Source organism: Chiloscyllium plagiosum, unplaced genomic scaffold (assembly GCF_037043375.1).
Source record: "Chiloscyllium plagiosum isolate Xiang-an unplaced genomic scaffold, Cpla_swu_hap1 HiC_scaffold_7, whole genome shotgun sequence".
NCBI classification, from domain to species: Eukaryota; Metazoa; Chordata; class Chondrichthyes; order Orectolobiformes; family Hemiscylliidae; genus Chiloscyllium; species Chiloscyllium plagiosum.
The window spans coordinates 51,777,775-51,796,060 of record NW_028270145.1 but is presented as its reverse complement, the minus strand read 5'-3'; the positions used below and the strand labels follow the sequence as shown (position 1 = coordinate 51,796,060).

Here is an 18,286-nt window from a genome sequence, read left to right as displayed (position 1 = left end):
TTCAAATCTTCCCATAATAAAAAATAGCATACCATTGTTCTTCTTGATTATAAGCTATACCCATTTCTTAATTTATTGTGACTCATGCACTAGTGGATTTAAAATCCCACTGCATCTCAGAACTGTGCACGTGCTCTCCATTTAAATAATAATACTTTTTTTTATTCTTCCTGTCAAGGTGAAAATCTTCAAATTTCCCCACAATACACTCCATCGGCCAGATTTTGTGTCCACATACAACCCATCCATACCCATCCACAATTTTCTTGGGACTTCTTCACAATATACTTTCCTACCTATCTTGGTGTCATTGGCAAATTTAGTTACCATGTCTTTGCTCACCTCATCTGAGTCATTGATGTAAATTGTAAAATGTTGAGTCCCCAACACAGACCCCTATGGGAGTCCACTTGACTCATCTTGCCAATTAGTCTAAATTTATTTATGAAAACTGTTTTCTGATATGTTACTCCTGCACCACAAGTTTAATTTCTCCAGTAACCTTTGATGTAGCACCTCAAGTTCAGTGTATCTACAGGCTCTCCTTTATTCACAGTGCATTGTAGCCCTTCAAGGAACACCAATAAATAATTTAAACATAATATTCCATTGACAAAGCCATGCTTACTCTTCCCAGTTATCCCGAGTTTTTTTTGTTTTTAATGTATGCAGCTATAATCTCTTCAACCTAGAAGATGTTGGATGTTTTGAATTGCTTGCCTGGTTTAGTGATTGAGATGGTAGAAGGAACTTGCATTTGCAGTTGAACCTGCAAGGCATGGACCAGGTGCTGGTGAAAGCGTGATTAGAACTGATGGTCACTTAACGCAGACATGATTGGCTGAATTACTCTCAGTGCTGTAACTTTTTTATGGCTTTATCTTTATTGGTCACAACTAGAAAGGAACTGATAATGTGCTCAGATGACAAAAACATTATATCATGTATTGTGCAATTTATGGCTTGAATATCAAGATAAAGTAATGTTTCTTTATAGACCACAGTCTAATTTTATTAAGGTAAATATTTTCTTTTAAACAGATGAGTGAATATATCAGCAAAAGACATTTCCTCGGTTGAGTTTCCTTTTAAAAAAAAGAAATTTAAGTCATCTTGAAGATGACTTCGATTTCTTAGGCAACCTCTGAATTGTGCCAGTTTCGCTATTTTACAAACTGATTGATAACTTTCATCAGCTAATAGAAAGAAAGGAAGAAAAAGAAAAAGAAAAACTGGGGCAAAATAGTTTAATCCTCTAACAAAACTACTTCACAGGGTTTGAAAAGTTGAGAAAATGTGGACGCAAAAATATACATCAGCATCACAACAGTGTACTAGCATTAATCCCATGAGAGAATATTTTAAATTTTTAAAAACTAATTTCGTGTGGTGTAGTTTTCTTGCCTCCATCAGTACGTATTTTAAAAGTAACAACACTTTAATGAAAAGCATTCCTCTTGCATTAGGAGCCCATCAGAATTTGATGAACAGAATTATTTCCTTGCCACACTGAATTTTGCATCAAAAAATAGATGAAGGTATTAAAAATCTTTGATTAAAAAATAATTAACATAGTATTTTGTTTGAAATTGAGCCACACATTCAGCATATTTTTGGAAGCGATGATCTTCAAAATTAAAGACTCATTCAGGAGATCTATCACTTGCAATTGTCCCTTGGAAATATTTTGACACTGGCCAAGAAGGTTTTCATGGTAACATCTGTGTGTTACAAGATTTAATGTTCGTGATGTTTAAACAGGAAGTATTTTCAGATATTTTTGAATTTTGGAAACAGTCAAATGGTTATCTAAATGTCTTAAAGGACATGATAAATACTTAATAGCATTTAACAGTCAGACCATTACTATTGTATTGACTTTTAGAATCCCCATCCTTACATAACTTATGACAGATATTCGGAGTTAAATACAATACAAAATTAAATAGACTTTTGCAAAACAATATTAATTAGTTTGCTTAGATGTATTGTATGCAGGTAAGAACATTTTTTCTGCTTCAACAATTACAAAAACAAACCAAAATGGAAGTGTTTTACTTCATTCAGACACTTCCGTCGTACTCTCAAATCCTGCTGTCTTTAACTAGGCCACTTTGGCTCATTTTACATATAGTGCAGCCAGTAAATAGTCAGAATCTATAAATCTACAAGCCTTTGCTTTTGGGGGTGACATGAAGAGAAAATTCACAACACAAATTCAAATGCCAATCACGTTTTCATAAAATAATTGTGAAGCAAACTACTTCTATCTACAGGTTAACATTTATTGTCTATTAGCAAATTCTTCAAAGTCTTTCTGAAGTCTTGCAGCTTTAAAAGTCACTTTTTCATATTTCCTGTTTAATATGAGCATTTAAGATACAAGTATTTCAATAGAATTCCTAATCAGCTAGCCTTTAGGAAAAACACTGAACCCAAGGCTTAAATTAGCACTTCACTCAAAAATTTAGAAAAATAAACACAGTTTGCTACGAAAGATGCATTAACATGGTTATACCAGGGTTCAAAATTTCATCTAAAATTGAAATCCATTAAAATGTATTGTCTCACCCAGCAACAGCAATGAAAATAACTACTTACTTCATTTAAACCAGTATTTTCAATTTATTAGCTGAGCACACTGAACCTATCTGAAGTTATCTTCCTTTGCATATACTGCATTACACCATGCTGAAGCAAAAGTTTCAACAACCTGGCGCTGAAATTTCACAGCCAAACAAAATTACTCAATCCACTGCTAATAATTTCAATAAAGTTATATATTAATAAAGTTATATTATGCACTTAGTCTTACACTACCATAGTACCGACCATCTTATTAGCAACTTAAGAATTTTCAACATATACCTCCATATTTATTACCAAGTTATGTTCCTACAGTTTTTAACTAGTTGTTTCACTCATGTTGTGCATGCATAAATTCTTCAACATGTAAACTGCTGTAGAAAAAAAACTATATGAAGAATATAGCTTTCGACAATATTAATGAAAGTACTAATTAATACTACTAAGTATTAATTAAAAAGATTCTACTTGAAAATATTCCGTTATATATAAAAGTGTTACATTTAAATACTGTAGAATTTTTTCCATATTCAATAGAGTGTATTTTCTTGTGGATGCAGTTTACTGAAATGGAACAATATTATATATCCTGAATTGAATCGGTGCTTTAACAATTCAGTATCCTCACAGTGCTGAGCACAGTTTAACAAGGTGCATTATTTATCATATTAACATTTTAAAGAAAGATTAGCACTTTTCTGAACTGTCACATTTGTTCTATAAACTCCAAAGTATATTCTACAAGAAGTTCCTGCAGAGACTCAAATCACACCATAAGATCTGTGACTTCTATAATGAACTATCTCAAATGTAACTCAATCTGTGAAAACAGATAATAGCACAACTGATGTTCAAAATTATTTAGAACGTGTGATAAAATTCTTCCAAACACAGTGAAGGCAATTGCTCCATATTTGTTTTGCACTTTCTTTCAAAAGAACATCTGTAGCTCAAACGTTTTTTTGAGCAGGGTTGCAAGTTTCTGAAAACTTCAATTCTACATTCATGTTTCAGTTCCTCTAAATTGTTGTGGTTTTAACTGGAGTACTCTGCACTTTAAAGCTTTATCTGATGCAGACCTCTCGACTATATAAAATTTAGATTGGCCAGAAATATTAAATCACTTAAGTGCCAAACAGGCCATTTATCACTGTTTTATTTAAATTAACTTTGCTTACCTTCAAAATTTTCAATCTATTTCAAAGCATTAAATTTATACAGTTCCCTGAATTTCTTTCTGCTTGCTTCCTGTTAGCTGTATGTTGAACGTCAGACTTCCTCACCGCACCTCATTTGAGATCAGAGCTCGAACAACAGTGGTTAGACTCATAGTGGAACAAGACTATTGGCTTGTTTCCACCTTTCAAAGTTGCATACAATAAGTATAATGGTGACTTAAAAATAAATGTCATTAGAACACTTTTCATATGCTTCTGCCTGAAATGTATTAACAACTTCTGTCATTTACCATACACATTTAAAAAGAGACTTGCAGTTATGTAGTGCCTTTCTCAACCTCTCAGGATATCCCCAATGCACTTCCTAACCAATGAGCTACTTTTGAAGCGCAAACACTATTGTACTGTGAGCATGTACTTATGTGCAAATAAGTATCATCATAAAAATGTGACTATTTTAAAAAAAAACAGCTGGCGTTTTTAAAAATAATTCACATTTTCACTAAACTACTGGATTTAAAAGTAATAGCTACATCAGGATTCACTGACTATCCAGAACTGCAAGTTATAAGTAGAAACAGTAGTGCATGTGACAGCAGCATTTATAGCTGAGCCAAAATTGTGAGGAGCCTTTTAATTTCACAACAGAAAATATGTCATAGGCTTCACTTTTCTCATAAACGTTCTGCTGAATGAAGTCCAATTTATATTTCCTATATTTTTGCAAGTGAGGGTTTTTTTTTAAATTTCGAGATTCTTACATTTGCTGAGTTACTTGATCCACAAAGGAAGCAGCCAACATCCTTTTAACAGCTTAATACACAGCAGAAAGCTGCTCAATTTCCTCTCAAGTGTTTTTCTGAGGTTTCAGTCATTTGCAAAGTTCACATATTTGAGCAAATCAAAGTGTTATAAATTTCAATTCACTCACATAAAAGAGCATATGTCCAGGCAAACACTCAAATACACAAGTGCATTCTAAATGTACGCGAATAGTCACGTCCCATTAATGGTCCCATTACAAACATGTGAACATGGAAGGCAAAGTTATTTGGTGAATGGACTTGAATGGTTTCAAAACATTTAGATTCTTTGATTGTGGACTCGCATAGGAACATAAGACTTAGAAGCAGGATCAGGACATTTGATCCTTCAAACCTGCTGTACCGTTGAATAGAATCATGGTTGCTGAGGTTGTGATCTCATCTCCATTTCCTGTCTACAACCCATAACCTTTCTTGCTTATAAAGAAATCTAACTTGGCCTAGAATAAATTAAAAGGTCCAGCTACATTTACCTTCTGGAGAAGAGAATTCCACTCATTAACAAACTACCAAGAGGAAATTCATCTTCAACGTACCTTAAAAGAGAGATCTCTTATTTTTAAACTGTGTTCCTTAGTTTTAGTCTCTCTCACAAGTAGAGGTATCCTTCAGATACCTTATTCAATTCTCTCAAGATCTTTCAATAAGATCACCTCGCACTGCTCTAAACTCCAATGGGTATAGATTTATGGATTAGTGGTGCTGGAAAAGCACAGCAGTTCAGGCAGCATTCGAGGAGCAGTAAAATCGACGTTTCGGGCAAAAGCCTTTCATCAGGAATACAGACAGAGAGCCTGAAGGGTGGAGAGATAAATGAGAGGAGTGTGGGGGTGGGGAGAAAGTAACAGAGTACAATAGGTGAATGGGGGTGGGGGTGAAGGTAATCGGTCAGGGAGGAGGGTGGAGGAAGGTAGCAAAGAGTACAATGGGTGGATGGGGGTGGGATGAAGGTGATAGGTCCTCTCTGAGGGAGCATGTCAGTGAGAGAGCAAGAGAGCGTGAGTGAGAATCAACGAGAGAGAGAGAGAGAGAGAGAGAGAGAGAGAGAGAGAGAGAGAGAGAGAGAGAGAGAGAGAGAGAGAGATTGTGTGAGATTGAGAGACAGACAGAGGAAAAGAAGGTCTTTTTACCATCCCTTATAAATTAACATCCTAAGCTTTAATTTTAGGATGGGTGAGATGCTCCCTCACCCTCAAGCCCACCTCTACACTGTCAGCTCATCCCATAGCCCATTAAACACCACAGGACCTGTAAACATTTTAAGGCAGGTCTTTTCTTCAATCAAAGAGGAAATCTGAGCACTGACTGCTGTTGCCAAATGGTCAGTAGCTCTTGTCCCAGCAATAATCAGCAGGAGAATGGTCATTACTGGGACTTCAGGCAATTCCTGAAGATGAGCAACAAAAGGAACCCACATCAGCAGTGAAGTCTGTGGTCCTACCAGGATAGCAGCACACAGCAACAAAGTGGCTGGTGAAGTGGCACACCTTGGGATGAGTTCCAAATGTGCATAAATGGCTAGAGGGGACTTTCCCTTGCAAAGTCACAATGCCACCAGCTTTCATCTGTCAAACTGGATACTTTGCACCAGCCTCCCCCACAGCAAGAAAATGACAGCAGTTGGTGAAAAGTGGAGAGCTTTATGTTGCTAATTGGCCATTAATATAACATATTAGGGTACGCAGGCTACCAATGCCTCTCCCATGAATAAAATACTCATGGGTTGGGCAGGTGACAGAGGTACCACTGCTATGACACCCAATTTTAAACAGACACCCTGACCCTCCCATCCTAAATAAGTATTCTGGCCACCATTCCTAAAGCTATTTTTTAAAAAAAATTCTTATTATATCTTCTTGCCTTCTCAAAATATCCCTTGCAATAATTAGACATCTCCTGTTCTCCACCCAAACACTTCACAAGTATCTTTTACTGTGTGTCCTTTATTTTCTCCTTCCATTTTCTTCTTGATGTTATTTATCTAGAATATATTCCAGTCCCAAAGAAGGATCTGAAGACTTCAAACATTGACTGCCTGATTTCTTTTTCTCCACAAACTCTGCCTAATCTGCACAGTATTACCAGATTAAGGCAGAATATTGGTTCTAGTGAACAGCCCAAGTGAAATAATAAGCACTTTTTCCTGTCAAATGCTGGCTAATAAGTACATTTCTAACACTTTTGAGTGTTAATCACTTATATATTTCAGCTTTCTTGAGTGTTTATGTTTATTTAACTTAGTTATTGGCAGAAAAATCTCCCTTTTTCATCACCTTGATTCTTTTCAGTTACCAAAATTATCATTTTCTTTTCCCCCCGTAGCACCCATAACTGCAGTGAGGACCATGCAAGGATTGTCACAACTAAAAAACATTTAAAACTCAAAAAATTCAAAATGTACTATTTTGTCCACAATTCATACTGGATTATAGTTTGTCAGTGAGAAGAACACATAATTTAACCTGCTTGTCAACTCCCAAGTAGAAAGAACAGCAGCCTTTCAAAGCTGATAATCTTCAATTTAATGGTATGTTTAGATTCAAACCGAGGAGTCAAGTTGTCATGTACAATTATCTTTAGATCTTAAATCCAGTGTAAATATCACAGGATGGTAACCTGCATTCAGACAGGAGGAACCTCACCTAATTAGCTTGTCTGAAAAGGATCTTGCATTTCAGCTATGCTGTTAGTTGTCCGCCCTAAGTGTTGCACTCTCTCTTTCTTTTAATTTTCCCTTAAAAGATACTCCTTCAACCAAGCACTGAGCTAAAACACTTCTTCGGAACCCAGCATAAATAGACAGTCTTACTTATGGTATTGATATATGATTGGAAGTTCATCTTAGTTTCGAGTATGATATTGAGATTATGAACAATCTGTTTCGTCCCTCAAACATTTGCCAGGGAGAGGGATGTAGAATCGGTAGCTAGGGAATTGATTTGTCTGTGGGCCCCAAGTTAAAGTGCTGAATTGATTTTTGAAGAAGAAACTTTGAACCTGAAACATCAACTCTTTCTCTTTTCAAAGATGCTACCAGATCTGCTGAGCTAATCTACTTCTTACTGTTTTTTAATTTCAGATTTCCAACATCTACAGCATTTTGATTCTATTTAACATAGTCTCCATAACTTCCAAATAGAAATGACATTTAAAAATGAACCCCAGTGCATTGTTTGTGACTTTGACTTATTATTCCTGCATAACAATTTTCGGTGATTCATGTATCCGTATTCCAGGTCCCTCTGTCCTTTTAATTTGTTTAGTCACATATTCTAAAATACATGGATTCCCATAGTTCTTCCTCTAAAAATGGTAATTGTCCACCCACATTTATGTATATTGCTAACTTATCTGTGAATAACAAACTTGCATAATTCACATCTAAATGCTTTCCAGTATTTCATTGCAGTCCTTTGTTATATTAATTATGCCCACTCCCAGCCACATTTGGGATTTGCAATTCTAAAAATTGTATTTCCAATTTGAGTCTAAATTGTTTATGAAAATAATATACATCAATAGTCACAGTCACACTCCTGTGGATCACAACTTCCCATCCTATGGAAGTCCAATAATATACCTATCTTCAATCCTTACTCTCTCTTTTCCGTTTGTAGCTAGACTGCTATCCAGTATGCTATCTGGCCTGAATCTACATTCTGACCTTAGTCATATGTTTACAATGATTAAAAAGGCCTTTTAATACCTTAAAATTCCAGGTATATGACTTTGTTGTTACTTCAAAGTTATTTTAAAATTGGTCAACCATAAAACTTTCAGTTAGAAATCCATGTCAGTTTTATTATATTTCAGCTTCTAGATATTTTTTAAAACATTAGAAAAACAAATATTGCATTAATTTTTCTAGCACTGGCAAACTAATTAGCCCTTAATTCCCTCGACTTGTTTTAACTCCTTTTTAAAAACATACTTGACATACTTACATGCAATTATCACCATCCATGTCCTGAGCTGCTGCCAAGCATGAACAAAATATTTCAAGCCCAGTCTGTGGGGCTAAATTTGGTGCCCATCAGATCCAATTTCCTCATTGAAATTTTGGACTCCAGTTGGTAATGCCTGAAGAAATGCCCATCCTTAACATTTTACCCAGTTCCAAGTTAAAATAAATTATAGGAGGAAGGTTTTGTGGGAAAAAAAAGTTCTCATGTCAAGATGGTACAAAACTAACGTAGGGTATAAAATGCAATTAAATACTTGAACTTGCTGAAAAGAATGGTAGTGTGAACTTCTGCTCTATTCCCAAGCTCCCCAAGTCAGTGGGTTATAGTGAAGTAAGAAAAGAAGAACAGAGAATTCATTTAAAGAATATGAGATTCAACCCTGCAACTACCAAACAAAACTGGCATAGAATGATCTAGAGACCAGTTAATTTTCTTTTTTATCGAAGACTATTTGAAAACATGTGTGAATCTAATTTCAGAGCCACATTCACCTAAGCAAGATTACTGACAGCACAATCAATAGATGCGAAGCTGGAAGAACACAAATCATTTCAAAACTAAAAAAAGCTTTAAACATTCTGCAGATGGTCTTCATCAGAAATTCATTTTTGCCAGCAGAAATATGACAAATAAATTATTTCTATGTTCATCTTGGTGTTTGGAAAATGCACAAATAATGATGGGAGCATCACAATAATTCCACAATTACAACAGTATAAAGCAATATCAGGAAAAAACCTGTACTTGGGTGCAGAGTCAGTGAAATCCAAACAAATTAAATGCTGATGTTAGCTTGTTGATCATGACCAAAAAAAAGTCTCTGAATCCAGGGTAATTTTCAGAAGGCTTCTGCAAAGTACAACGGTTTTCTGGAGGTTTACAGAAATCCTTAAAAAAAAAAGTTTCACTTTTGCATTTTCAAATGCATTCACAAACTGCTGAGTTGTGTAACAATTACGGTGAAAGCAATAATTCCAAATCAAGATAGTGAGTGGCTTCAAGAGCAATTGGATGATGGTTTTAGATTAGATTACAGTGTGGAAACAAGCCCTTCGGCCCAACAAGTCCACACTGACCCACTGAAGCGCAACCCACCATACCCCTATACTTACCCCTTACCTAACACTACAGGCAATTTAACATGGCCAATTCACCTGACCTGCACATCTTTGGACTGTGGAGGAAACCGGAGCACCCGGAGGAAACCCACGCAGACACGGGGAGAATGTGCAAACTCCACACAGTTGCCTGAGGCGGGAACTGAACCTGGGTCTCCGGCGCTGAGAGGCAACAGTGCTAACCACTGTGCCACCATGCCGCCCTGTTCCCATTCATTTGCTGAAATAGTTCTTCGAGATGATAGATGTTGCAAACTTGGAAGATGCAGTTGAAGACCTTTGGTGAATTGCTGCAGTATATCTTGCATATGGTACATTTTACAGCCACTGTGCATTGACAGAGGAGTGAATGTTGAAAACGGTGGATGGGGTGCCAAAGAAATGGGCTGCTTGGTTCTAGATAATATTGAGATGGAGTGTTGTTTAAGCTGCACACATCCAGTCAAGTGGATATTATTCCATCACAGACCTGGCTTGTATCTTGTAGATGCGAGTTACTTACTATAGAATTCCTAGCTTCTCACCTGCTTTTCGATGCACAATATTTATATGGCCAATCTGGTTTGGTTCTAGTCAAATGGTAAGCCTCACCAAATTGTTGGTAATAGGGTGTTCAATGATCACTATTCTGTTGAATATCATGGGTAAAAGGTTAGATTCTGACTTTTAGTGGATTTCTGGTACTACTGTGGCATGAATGTTACTTGCTATTTATCAACCCATGCCAGGATGTTCTCCAGGCCTTGCTGCATGTGGATATGGGCAACTTCGACATGTGAGGAATGGCATATGGTGCACATTGTTCAGTTAGTTATTAATAAATATCCCAACTTGTGATGAAGCAATTGTTGATGTTTGGGCGGAGGCCTGAGAAACTACTGCAGTGATGTCCTGGGACTGACATGATTGACCACCAACAATCATAATCTCCTCCTTTGTGACAGGTATTACACCAGCCAGGGGAAAGTTTCACCCATTTCCCATGGACTCTAGTTTTACAAGGGCATTTTGATGCCCAATGGGTGAAATGCTGCCTTGATGTCAAGGGCAATCATTCTCCACTATTTCTGGAGTTCAGCTCTTTCATCCTCAATGGTAACAATATTTGTAATCAGAAGCTCAGTGGCCTGAGCAGAGCACAAAGCGAGCAGCAGTGATCAGGTTGTTATTGAGTAAATACAGCTTGATACCACCACCAATAACCCCTTCCATCACTTTATCAGTGGTCAAGGATAGAGTGATGGGGTGGTAACTAACCAAGTTGGATTCACCTACTTTTTTGTGAACAGGGCGAGTTTCCACATTGTCAGGTAAATGCTAGTGTTGTAACCACATTGCAATAGCTTGGCGAGGGTAGTGCAAATTCTGAAGCACAAGTCCTCAGTACTATCACCACAATGTCGTCAGGCTTAGTAGCCTTTGCAGTATCCAGTGCCTCCAACCATTTCTTGATAAGGAGCGAATTAAATTGACTGAAATGCCAGTACCCTCAGGAGGCAGCCCAGATGAATCTTCCTTTTGGCATTTCTGGCTGAAGATGGATGTAAATGCATCAGTCTCAACATTTGCATCGATCCACTGGGCTTGCACATCTTTGTGGATGGCGATAATTGTGTAGTTGCTTCCAATTGAATTGTTTAATTGTCCACCACTATTCATGACTGGCTCTGGTGGGACAGTACAGCTTCAATCATATTTGTTGCTTGTGGGTTCAGTAAGGTCTCTTTGTCATCTGTTGCTTCTGCTGTTTTGGCATGCATGTAGTCCTGTATTGTAACTTCACCAAATTGACACCTTATTTTTAAGGATGCCTGGTGCATTCCCTCCTACGTACTTTATTGAATTAAGTGTGACCCTTTGGATAGATGACAATAATGGAGATGGAACATAATGGATCATGAAGCTATAGGTTCTGTTGATAGACAATAGACAATAGGTGCAGGAGTAGGCCATTCAGCCCTTCGAGCCTGCACCGCCATTCAATATAATCATGGCTGGTCATTCCTAATCAGTATCCTGTTCCTGCATTATCTCCATAACCCTTGATTCCACTATCTTTGAGAGCTCTATCCAACTCCTTCTTAAATGAATCCAGAGAGTGGGCCTCCACTGCCCTCTGGGGCAGAGCATTCCACACAGCCACCACTCTCTGGGTGAAGAAGTTTCTCCTGAGCTCTGTCCTAAATGGTCTACCCCGTATTTTTAAGCTGTGTCCTCTGGTTCGGCACTCACCCATCAGTGGAAATATGTTTCCTACTGCCAGAGTGTCCAATCCTTTCATAATCTTATACGTCTCAATCAGATCCCCTCTCAATCTTCGAAACTCAAGGGTATACAAGCCTAGTCGCTTCAGTCTTTCAGTGTAAGGTAATCCTGCCATTCCAGGAATTGACCTCGTGAACCTATGCTGCACTCCCTCAATAGCCAGAATGTCTTTTCTCAAATTTGGAGACCAGAACTGCACACAGTACTCCAGGTGTGGTCTCACCAGTGCCCTGTACAGCTGCAGAAGCACCTCTTTGCTTCTATACTCAATTCCTCTTGTTATGAAGGCCAGCATGCTATTAGCCTTCTTCACTACCTGCTGTACCTGCATGCTTGCCTTCATTGACTGGTGTACAAGAACACCCAGATCTCTCTGTACTGCCCCTTTACATAAATTGATTCCATTGAGGTAGTAGTCTGCCTTCCTGTTCTTGCTACCAAAGTGGATAACCATACATTTATCCACATTAAACTGCATCTGCCATGCATCTGCCCACTCACCTAACTTGTCCAGGTCACCCTGTAATCTCCTAACATCCTCATCACTTTTCACTCTGCCACCCAGCTTTGTATCATCAGCAAATTTGCTAATGTTATTGCTGATACCATATTCTATATCATTAACATATATTGTAAAAAGCTGTGGTCCCAGCACGTATCCCTGCAGTACCCCACTGGTCACTGCCTGCCATTCCGAAATGGAGCCGTTTATCACTACCTTTTGCTTCCTATTAGCCAACCAATTTTCAATCCAATCTAGTACTTTGCTCCCAATACCATGCACGCTAATTTTACTCACTAACCTCCTGTGTGGGACTTTATCAAAAGCTTTCTGAAAGTCCAGGTACACTACATCTACTGGATTTCCCTCGTCCAACTTCATGGTTATATCCTCAAAAAATTCCAGAAGATTAGTCAAGCATGATTTCCCCTTCATAAATCCATGCTGACTCTATCCTATCCTGTTACTACTATCCAGATGTGCAGTAATTTCATCCTTTATAATAGACTCCAGCATCTTTCCCACCACTGAGGTCAGACTAACTGGTCTATAATTACCTGCTTTCTCTCGCCCACCTTTCTTAAAAAGTGGTATAACATTAGCCACCCTCTAATCCTCAGGAACCGACCCCAAATCTATTGAACTCTGGAAAATAATCACCAACGCATCCACGATTTCCCGAGCCATCTCCTTCAGTACACTGGGATGCAGACCATCAGGCTCCGGAGACTTATCAACCTTCAGACCTAACAGCCTCTCCAACACCAAATCCTGGCAAATATAAATTCCCTTCAGTTCAGGTCCTTCAGCCACTGTTACCTCAGGGAGATTGCTTGTGTCTTCCCAAGTGAACACAGATCTGAAGTACCCATTTAATTCCTCTGCCATTTCTTTGTTCCTAGTAATATATTCCCCTGTTTCGGTCTTCAAGGGCCCAATTTTTGTCCTAACCATTTTTTTGCCTTGCACATACCTAAAAAAGCTTTTACTATCCTCCTTAATATTCTTGGCCAGTTTACCTTCGTATCTCATTTTTCCTCTGCGTATTTCCTTCTTAGTAATCCTCTGTTGCTCTTTAAAAGCTTCCCAGTCCTCAGTTTTCCCACTTATCTTAGCTATGTTATACTTTTTCTCTTTTAACTTTATATGTTTCTTTACTTCCCTCGTCAGCCACAGCCGCCCATGCCTCCTCCTGGGATCTTTCTTCCTTTTAGGAATGAACTGATCCTGCAACCTCTGCATTATACACAGAAATATCCGCCATTGTTCCTCCACGATCATCCCTGCTAAGGTATTGCACCATTGAGCTTTGGCCAGCTCCTCCCTCATAGCTCCATAATTCCCTTTATTCAACAGAAGTACTGTCACTTCCGACTGTACCCTCTCCCTCTAAAATTGCAGATTGAAGCTTATTGTATTATAGTCACTACTTCCCAATGGCTCCTTTATTTCGAAGTCTCTGACCAATTCTGGTTCGTTACACAATACCAGATCCAGAATTGACTTCTCCCTGGTCGGCTCCAGCACCAGCTGCTCTAAGAATCCATCTCTGAGGCACTCCACAAAGTCTCTTTCTTGTGGCCCAATACCACCCTGATTCTCCCAGTCTACCTGCATGTTAAAATCCCCCATAACAACTGTAGTGACATCTTTGTGACAGGCCAATTTCAGCTCCTGATTTAACTTACATCCGACATCCAGACTACTGTTTGGGGGCCTGTAGATGACTCCCAAGAGGGTCTTTTTACCCCTGGTATTTCGAAGCTCTATCCACACTGACTCTACATCTCCTGACTCTAGGTCCCCCCGCGCAAGGGACTGAATATCGTCCCTTACCAACAAGGCCACTCCACCCCCTCTGCCCGTCAGTCTGTCCTTACGATAACTGTATCCTTGAATATTCATTTCCCAGGCCCTGTCCACTTGAAGCCACGTCTCAGTTATCCCCACAATATCGTATCTGCCAATTTCCAAAAGAGCCTCAAGCTCATCCATCTTATGTCTAATGCTTCGTGCATTCATGTATAGTATTTTTAATTTGTTACTGCTCTCACCCTTCCCATCAACCCTTATTTCACTCAACCTTACAGCATGATGCCTTTCCGAGTTTTCTGCCTCATTAATACAGTTGTCTTTCATGACTTCTCTTGTTCTAACTTTCCCTTCAATTTCCTTTTTAAACATCCAGCTTGTCCCCTCCCCCCCGCTACTTAGTTTAAATGTAGTGGTGTTGCAGTAGAAAACCTGCCTGCCAGAATACTGGTCCCTAACCCATTAAGGTGCAAAATATACCCCAGTGATCCAAGAACTTAAATCCTTGCTTCCTGCACCAGTTCCCCAACCACACGTTCAAGTCCATTATCTCCCGGTTTCTGGCCACACTAGCCCGAGGAACTGGAAGCAAACCGGAGATAACCACCTTGGACGTCCTGCTTTTCAGCCTTCTTCCTAGTTCTCCGAAGTCTCGCTGTAGTATGTTCCTCCTCTTCTTCCCGACACCATTTGTGCTGACACGTACCACCACCTCTGGCACTTCACCCTCATCCTTGAGGATTTCCTGCACTCTGTCCACGATGTCTTTCACTCTAGCACCAGGAAAGCAACACACCATCCTTAAATCCCGTCTGCTGCCACAAAAACCCCGGTCAGTTCCTCTCACGATGGAGTCCCCTATTACCACGGCTCTGTGCGATGTCCGACTCTTCCGCTCTGCCTCTGCGGCAACTTTTGATTGACAAACTTGGCCGCCTTGCGAACTGGCAGTGTCATCAGTCTCTGCTTCCAAAAGCTTCAACTTGTTCCTGACAGGTACTTCTCCCAGGGTCTCTTGCACCTGTCTCCTCTCTGCCTTCCTCATCGTTTGCTCTCTTCTGCTTTCTTCTGGCATGATTGGTGTAATAACATCGCTGAAGCTCTTGTCCAGAAAGATCTCGTTTTCTCGGATGAGCCTAAGGTCTTCGAGTTCTTTCGTCAGCGCTGCAATATGTTCGTTCAATTGCTGAATGTGCACACACTTTCCACACATATACGAGCCAGACACACCAGAGTCGTTGACCTCCCACATCAAGCACGTAGCGCACTGAACCAGCTGGGCAGTCATGTCTTCACCCTCTTCAACTGTGGTGTAATCACTTCACTCAACCTCCTTGTCAAAGAGTCCTGAGCTGAAGCCTCACTCTTCGATCTAAACTTCCTTAGACCCTCTTTGTGGCACGTCTGTGGACTCTTAATTAAGGTGAGAGGAGGAGCGCATCAAGGAAGACCAGGTTTAAGCCGTAAGACATGTTAGAAATCTAATTGGATTTAGAATGAATTGATGGAGGGCATCTTCAACGTGAAGAAAGGATTCCATCACCACAAGGAAGTGTAGTGGCCACTCCCACCAATGATATCAAAGATAGGTGAATTTGCAGCATGTAGACTCAAATAGGTAAGGAGTCAAATAGGCTTTTCCCTTGCCATCTGCCACAGAACAAATCTAGTAGCTGTGTCCTTTAGGATTCAGAGTTGAGAGTGTGGTGCCGGAAAAGCACAGCTGCTCAGGCAGCAGCAGAGGAGCAGGAGAATCGACATTTTGAACATAAGCTCTTCATTAGTCAGCTGGGTCAGTAGCGCTGCTACTGAGTCAGCCTTCAGCTCCTTTGTGGTTCTAATTATAGCAAGAGCTGAATGGTCTTGTTAGAATCCTAACCGAATGTTATTATACAGGTTATTGCTGCGTAAATGCCAGTTGATAACATTATCTGACTCTTCCATCACTTTATTGTTGATCAAGGTAGACTGATGGGGCAGTAATTGGCCAGATTGGATTTGTCCTTCTTGGTTCTTGCATCTTAGAAAGATGTATTCATAGACAACTAATTTATTTGAATTATTGCAATTATGTCAAACTTCAGTTGTGCAAAGAAACTTAGAGAATGAGATTTCCTTCTTTGAGTACAGAGGGTTAATAGGAGGTTTAAATAAGATGTTCAAAGCCTTGAATGGTTTTGATGGAGTAAACAAGGAGGAACTGTTTCCAGTGGCAGAAGCATCAGTAACTGGAGGATACACAATTGGCAATACTTGGCAAAAGAACCAGAGACAAAATGAGAAGAAGTCTCTTTACTCAGCGAGTAGGAGCAGCAGTAAGAACCAGCAGGATCTTGGTGTGCGTGTCTTTGAAGGTAGCAGAACAAGTAGATAATGTGATTAGGGCACATGGGATTCTTGCTTTTTTTCCTCTTTTCTAATCAACCCGTTCAGAGATGTTAATACACACCTCTGGAACAGATGGGACTTGCACCCAAGCTTCCTGGATCAAAGGTAGAAATACTACCACTGTACCAGAACAGCCCTTTATGCTTGAGTTTATTAGCAGATGCATAGATTTAAAGAGTGGGGTGGTGGTGCCAGAACTGCATAAAACATTGGTTTTATATGGACTAAATAGAGAAACTGTTTCCATCCACTCACTGATTAATGACCACAGGGCAGAGATTAATGGTGACAGGAAACCAACCAAAGCGACATTGATAATAAGGTGAATCATGCTGTGGCACTACCACCGTGCGAAATGGGCAGCCTTTGAAAAAGATCGAGCAATTCAAGATTCAGCATCCACAAGGTGTCAAGGGCCATCAGCAGCAGAGTTGTAATCCAACAAAATCTGTAATATCGTGGCCTGACACATTCTCCACTATATTATTACTATCAAGGAGCAGTACCAGACATACCTAAGAATGAGATTGTAAACCTGGTGAAGCTACCAAACAGGACTACTTGCATTCCAAACAATATAGCAACCAAGTGATAGACAGGGCTAAGCAATCCCGCAAACAATGGGTCAGGTTTAAGTTTCACAGTTTTGCCACATCCAGTCGTGAATGATGGTGAACAATTAAACAAGTCACTCAAGGAGGGGGCTCCACAAATATCCCCATCCTCAAGGATGGGAGAACCCAAACAATAATGCAAAACATAAGGCTGAAGTATTTGCTACAATCTTCAGTCAGAAGTGCCGATTTATTTCAACAAACTCCAAAGATCCCCAGCATCACAGATATTAGTTTTCAGTCAATTTGATTCACTCCATGTGATATCAAGCAATGGTTGGAGGCAATGCATACTGCAAAGGCAATGGGCCTGATAACATTCCAGCAATTGTAATGAAGACAAAACTTGCTGCACCTCTGGCCAAGCTTTCCAGTACAGCTACACCACTGGCTTCTAACTGACAATATGAAAAATTGCCCAGGTAGGGTAATTTTGCCTTTAGAAAAGGCAATTCAGATGCGATTAGGCAAGATTGAGGATGCATTGGATGGGGAAGGAAACTGCAGGGGATGAGCAGAATAGAAATATGGAGCTTATTCAAGGAACAGCTACTGTATGTCCTTGATAAGTATTTACCTGTCAGGCAGGGAGGAAGTGGTTGAACGAGGCAATCGTGGTTTACTGAAGAAGTTCAATCTCTTGTCAAGAGGAAGAAGGAGGCTTATGTAAAGATGAGACACGAAGGCTCAGTTAGGGTGCTTGTGAGTTACAAGTTAGCCAGGAAAGACCTAAAGACAGAGCTAAGAGGGGGACATGAGAAGTCTTTGGCAGGTAGGGTCAAGGAAAACCCTAAAGCTTTCTATCGTGTCGCCATAGTCTTGCTAGAGCATACAGCCTGCTCTCTTATTACAGAGAAGCAACTAGTGGTGATTTAACCTGAGGGCCACCAGACCCCAGGCAAGGGAAGAGGTTGAGAAGGCAAGTCTTTCATAGTAACCTCAAACCGGTGATGGGAATTGAACCAACACTGTTGGCATCACACTGCTCTGCAAACCAACGATCCAGCCAACTGAGCTAAACCAATTCCCATTCA

At 39.6% G+C, this 18,286-nt stretch overlaps 1 protein-coding gene across 2 annotated transcripts in view; it reads right to left on the bottom strand.

Annotated features, from left to right (window-relative positions):
• The window catches only part of wipf1b (WAS/WASL interacting protein family, member 1b), a 127,893-nt gene that overhangs the window by 79,566 nt on the left and 30,041 nt on the right, over positions 1 to 18,286 (bottom strand). The window contains exon 1 of one of the 2 annotated variants that reach the window (XM_043693582.2): positions 3,765 to 3,912. The exons of the other annotated variant lie outside the window; for it this stretch is intronic. The gene's annotated coding sequence lies outside the window, so the exon portion shown is untranslated. Of the gene's footprint in view, positions 1 to 3,764; positions 3,913 to 18,286 lie in introns of those variants that run through there. 2 annotated transcript variants of the gene reach the window in all.